Consider the following 6,674-nt stretch of genomic DNA (forward strand, 5'->3'; position numbering starts at 1 on the left):
TCAGGGCTTCCAGAGTTGGATCAGCCTGTTGATGGGGGAGGGGGGCCATGGCTTAGGGGTATCTGGGCCTGGTGTACGCCCACTGGTGGGCAGAGCCAATTCCTGACTTGTGTGGCCGTGGGCTCCGGGCTGACCCAGAGCTAGTGATAGCCCACTGGTGAGTGCACCAGACCCCGACACAACTGGCTGTAGTGCCATGGTTTTCCCAGGGCTATTGTCCACCCAGTGATGGGTGAGGACAGTCCCAGGCCTAGGGGTGACTCACTGGTGGGTGGCTCTGTGTCTGGCTTCAAGGTCCTGAGTTTCTGTTGTAGATGTTAGCTGGCTGGTGGGCAGTGGCAGGGCTGAGGAGGGGCCTCAGGGCTAGTGCTGACCCTCTGGTGGGCAGAGCTGGGTCCCAGGGTCTCTGGCTGCAGTGCCCTGGGTTTCAGGAGTGGGCGTCAACCTGAGGGTGGTTGGGACCAGTGCTGGGGCCTACCTATGGTTGGTGAGGCTGGATTTAGGGCTAATGTAGGCCTTCTGGTGTGTGGGCCTGGGTCTGATGGCTAGTGTCAGGGTCGTGGAGGTCCTGGGGCTTTACTGGCCTATTGGTGGGTAGGGCCAGTCCTGGAGCTACTGGGTACGCAGGGTGTCCTTCAGCAGCAGGCCTGTTGGTGAGTGGGGCAGTATCCCTGCCCAACTAATTGCCTGGACTGGGGCTTCCCGGGACTGAGGCAGACTCGCAAGTGGACAAGGGCAAGTCACTGCACTGCACTAATAATCTAGACAGAGAATTCCACAATGGTGATTACCAGCACCAGTGTTCTCTTAGTGGGATGTGCTCTCATTAGTGACTGCTGCCAGTATCTAAGTTCTTAGGCTGAGTTTCAGTTGCCTCTTGCCTCTCTGGGAGGCTCTCTAAGATCAACAAGTGGGTTTGACCCAGGCTTCTTTCAGATTACTTCTTCTGCCCTTGGACTTAGAGCATGTGAAATTTTATATGCACCTTTTAGGACTGGATTTTCTATTCTCCACAGACCTCTGGCTCTCCCAGAAGTAGCCCTACTGGCCTTAAAGCCAAATGTTCTGCAGGATAGAGAGCCCAGAAATAAAGTGCATTGACAGTGCACTTGTGGCCAATTAATCTACAACAAAGGAAGCAAGAAAATACAATTGAGAAAAGACAGTCTCTTCCAAAAGTGGTGCTGGGAAAACTGGACAGCTACATGTGAAAGAATGAAATTAGAACATTCTCTAACACCATATACAAAAATAAACTAAAAATGGATTAAAGACCTAAATGTAAGATCGGATACTGTAAAACTCCTATAGGGAAACATAGGCAGAACACTCTTTGACATAAATCGCAGCAATATCGTTTTGGATCTGTCTCCTAGAGTAATGAAAATACAAACAAAAATAAACAAATGGAACCTAACTTAACTTAAAAGCTTTTGCACAGGAAAGGAAACGATAAACAAAGCAAAAAGCCCACTTAAGGAATGGGAAAAAATATTTGCAAACGACGTGACCCACAAGGGATTAATTTCCATAATATACAAACAGCTCATGCAGCTCAATATAAAAAAAACCAAACAACCCAATCAAAAAAATGGGCAGAAGATCTAAATAGACATTTCTCCAGAGAAGACACACAGATGGCCAACAGACATGAAAAGATGCCCAATATCACTAATTATTAGAGAAATGCAAATCAAAACTATAGTAAGGTATCACTTCACATGGGTCAGAATAGCCATCATGAAAAAGTCTACAAATAATAAATGCTAAAGAGGTTGTGGGTAAAAAGGAACCCTCCTACACCACTGTTGGGAGTGTAAATTGGTGCAGCCACTATGGAAAACAGTATGGAGGTTCCTTAAAAAACTAAAAATAGAGCTAACATATGATCCAGCAATCCCACTTCTGGGCATATGTCCAGAGAAAACTGTAATTCGGAAAGATACATGTACCCCAGTGTTCACAGCAGCACTATTTATTACAATAACCAAGACATGGAAGCATCCTAAGTGTCCATTGACAGATGAATGGATAAAGAAGATGTGGTATATGGAATATACTACATGGAATATACCAATGGAATCTTACTCAGCTGTAAAAAAAAAAAAAAAAAAAAAATAATGTCATTTGCAGCAACATGGACGGACCTAGAAATTAACATACTAAGTGAAGTTAGTATCAAAGACAAATATCATATGATATTGCTTTCATATGTGGACTCTAAGAAAAAGATACAAATGAACTTATTTACAAAACAGGAACAGACTGACAGACATAGAAAACAAGCTTATGGTTACCAAAGCGGCTAGGTTGGGGGAGGGATCAATCCCAAAGGGGAGTTTGGGATTAAAATATATACACTACTATATATAAAATAGATAGCCAACAAGGACCTACTGTATAGCCCAGGGAACTATACTCAATATCATGTAATAACCGCTAATGGAAAAGAATCTAAGAAAGTATATGCATATAAATCAACTATATTTCAATAAAAACTAAAGAAAAAAATAAATAAATTTGATTTTAGCCATTACAAAAACACAGAAGTTCTGGGGGGTGCTCATCTTCTTGGTGTAGAACATCCAGCTGGGGAGCCCAATGTGGGGTTCATATGCCTGACTCATTGGGGAAGACATCTGTAGTCATAATTATCCTCTCATTAGTGAGTTGCCCACCCGGGGTGTAGGGATCTTAACCATGTCTCTCGTCCCTCCTACCTGTCTCGTTGTGGTTCCTTCTTTATATCTTTAGTTGTAGAAGATCCTTTCTGCTAGTCTTCAGACCTTTCTCATCGGTAGTTGCTCTGTAAATAGTTGTAATTTTGGTGTGACCCTGGGAGGAAAGGAGTTCAGGATCTTCTTGGCCACACCCTCCTTCCTATGAGATTGAAGGAATGTGTGAGGATTCTGTAGGCATTCCTTCTGTTAATTTCAATGTGGCCTCTGTGGCTGGCAGCCCTAAGCAGCCTGAGGGCCACTGGGAAGAAGGTAAGAATGTGCAGGATGGGGGAGAATTTGGGGGCTGGTTGGGCCAGGCTTGGTCTTGGAAGCAGAGATGATTGGGCCCCAGGAAGAAAGGGGTGCAGGCCAGCCACAGGCAGGAGGGAAGAAGGAGCAGGGGCCCAGGGTTGGCTAGGGAAGAGGAGGGGAGGAAGGTCCCTTGGGGAGCTGATTTGGGGAGCAGACTGAGGCCAAAATTATTCCAATGCCTAAGAATGAACAGAAGGTCTAGGAGAGTCCTACTGCTGTCATATGTTTCTGAAGTATGTTGTACTTAAATCCTCAAGTGCTTTTGTTCTTTATAAAAATTTTAAATTATGAAATATGCGTGCACACACACACACACACACAGAGTATTTTGCCAACCATGAACACCCCTCCTATTTGCCACATTGGCTTTAGAACCCCTGCCCGTCGCTTTAGAGAACTAGAACTGTACAACTAAGTCCAAGCCCTCACCCCCTCTTTTCTCTGCAGAAGTGCCTATGCTCCAGAACTCAGTCCTCCATCCTCGTGTGCATGTTTTTTTGTTTTGTTTTTCTGCGGTACGCGGGCCTCTCACTGCTGGGGCCTCTCACTGCTGTGGCCTCTCCCGTTGCGGAGCACAGGCTCTGGACGCGCAGGTTCAGCGGCCATAGCTCACAGGCCCAGCCGCTCCGCGGCACGTGGGATCTTCCCAGACTGGGGCACAAACCCGTGTTCCCTCCGTCGGCAGGCGGACTCCCAACCACTGCGCCACCAGGGAAGCCCGTGTGCATGGTTTTAAATGTGCCCCCATCCCCTGCAGGAACTCTGATGAGAGTGTCTGTAATCAGAGTCCATGGCACTGCAGAGAGAGCCAAGGCTGGATACACAGGTTCAGAGACAGGTGTTTCTGGGTAGGAGGGGTTGCTCAGGACATGGAAGCCTTGGGGAACTCCAAGTGTCTGAGGACATGTGGAAGCAAGGAACCTTGAGGGCTGGCACTTGGGAGACCAGGGCTGTGGAAAACCTGTAGGTGGTGGGTCTGCCAGGGTGGATTTCCCCAGTGAATTGCAGAGAGATTGTGGTGTAAACCCTCCCAGTGACCTCATGTGTGACCCCTTTCTGTGACCCATAGGCCATGGGAAACATGACAAAGATAATGAAATGCCCAGAAACCAGTGAAGGCTCTGCAGTGTGCATATGCTGGTTGGTGTGTGTGGTGCAGGAGGTGGGGAAGGGTACCGTGGGCTTCTGCTTACTCCCCCAATGCTGCTCTCAGCACAGGGAGGGATGCTTCTGGGCCTCTTGCCCTGCTTTTCTGTTTTTCTCAAATGCTGGGACTGAAATGTAGAGGGCAGAGACTTGCACATGTGTGGAATAATTAGTGACCCAATTATCCCATTTTATTGAACCAAAGACATTCACCAGCACTGTGTCAGGCACTGAGGAGTGTACAGAGGTGACCAATTTAAAGTTTCTTGCCCCAGGAGGTTCACAGTGTCTGGGGACAAAGGCCTGGGTCCCAGCCCCAGGGAGAGGCTGCCACGGGAGAGAGATCCAGGCCAGTGTGAAGGACCACAAATGTGTACGAGGTTCCTGCTGATGGGGTGAGAAGAGCTTCCCCAAGGAGAGGCGCTGAGACAGGAGAAGACTTCTTTGGGTACAAAGGGGCTTTTAAGATGAGAGTCAGCAGGAGTGAAGGCAGGAGGGGATGAAAGTTACATGGAGGAGGGCGCATGAGTAGTGAGCTGGAAAGGAGCAGCTTTGGTGATAGAAATGGCCAATGGGCAATCCTTGGAGTCCCCCACCCATAGGGGCCCCTGTAGGCTTCTTCATGGCATTGTGTGGGGTGGAGGCAGTTGCAGGCCTCAGCAGCCTGAGTAACCAGGAGACCCCCCTTAATGGGAACTCATGGATTTTACTACTTATTAACTTCCCCTGCTGGTGCACAGGGTCTTAGCAGCTATTTCAAGGTTCCCTCTTCCCTCAAAGATTTCTGGGCATTCTGGGTGTGTCTGATGTTATGCCAGGCCTTTGCTGATCCATAATGAGGAGCCCTCTGCTTCTCCCTGTCGCTTCCCACTGAACCCTAGTTTGCCAGTGAGTCAGAACCCCAGTTGTATACATGGTTAAAGTCTTTTCTCATAAGGTCTTCAGGTCCATATCTTTCAGGAGATGCAACTAGATGCTGGGATGCTTCACCTCACACCACCCATGAAAGGTTTCCAATGTGGCCCCAGCTGGAACTCCTGATGCAGAGGAAGAGAGGGAGGGTGGGCAGGACACAACCTTGGTTGAGCACATACCATAATGGCAGGATCAGGGCCTCTTAGGCCATCTCATTGCATCCAATGTGTGGGGTACATTCTATGCTCATTTTTTAGATGGGGAAACTGAGACTTAGTATTTCCATGATAGCAAAACTTGTACAGCTGGAAAGCAGCAGAACTGTCCAGGTCTGTCTGGCTCAGAAGCCACTTTCATCACACCTTCTTGTCTTTCTTCTCTGCTTACCTCGCAATGTTGTAGAGAAGGAAGTACAGCTAGCAATATGGTCACACACAGTTTCTGAGCCAAGACTGGCATTTGGGGAGCTCTCTACCAGCAGACCTTTGTTCTTCTCCCAGCTCTCCACAGCCCTTCTCTGGGCCTCAGGTCTCTGATCTACAGAATGGAAGTGTTATTCTGCTCATCTCCGTGGTCCTTTCAGCGGTGACAGGTCGTGATTTGTGCTCTGTCTCCCCTCACCCTCATCAAGGATGGTCAGGAGACCCTCGAAAGATGCCAGTCATGTGGTGGAGTGCCATGCGCCATGCCTGAGCATCTGGACAGTGGAGAGACTTCCTGGGTGGACCTGGGCTGCTTCCCCAGAAAGAGGAGCCAGCAGTGGTGGCTAGAGAATCTGGGGCAGATAAAGGGTTCTGCCTTCAGGTTTGGGGGGGCCTTATTTTATGTACAAACGAGCATATTTTCTTCTTTTTATCCTATACCTAGCCAGCATTACAGTAGGAAGTAAACAAGCAGGTAGACAAATCTATGGGATATAATTCTGATTGGCAAAGCAGGGTGTAGCTGTTTTCCAAGGAGACTTGGCTGCCAGTAACCAGCTGTGAGACCATGGACAAGTCACTTCATTTCTCTGGGCCTCTGCTTCCTTTTTTGCTCAGGAGTTGCCTGGATTAGGTACTGGGTGGTCTGACATTCCTTGGCTTTGTGAATGAAATGGTAAATATGAGTAGCATGAGGGCCAGCTCCATGGGCGTGTGAAGTCACATGGAGTCCTGTACTTAGAAGAGCCCCATGCTTGGATTAATGTTCTGCTCTTACTGTCTTGATCTTAATACTTTTTTTTTTTTTTTTTTTTTTTGAGCAAAGGGCCTCAGATTTTCATTTTGCTCTGGGTCCCACAGATTGTGAAGCTGGTCCTGGCTGGCAATGCCTGTCCTCTGTTCCAAGGGCCTGGAGCCCTCTACCAAGTTGTGAGGTGGGGATGTTTCCCCTGGCCCTTCATATGACCTTTTGAATCCTCTTCTGTCACACAGGAGCTAAAGCCTCCTGCAGGCACGGGCTACTACTGCAGGGTCTACATCGTGTCCTTCTGCATGTGCCCATCTATGGCTCCCCCCACCAGCACCCATACTTCTTCCTGCTCCTTTTAGTGACCCAGGCTCTGTGCTTTCCCATGGTAGGGGCTTAGTGAACATTTGT

The sequence above is a fragment of the Phocoena phocoena genome, chromosome 2 (assembly GCF_963924675.1).
Source record: "Phocoena phocoena chromosome 2, mPhoPho1.1, whole genome shotgun sequence".
Lineage (NCBI taxonomy): Eukaryota > Metazoa > Chordata > Mammalia > Artiodactyla > Phocoenidae > Phocoena > Phocoena phocoena.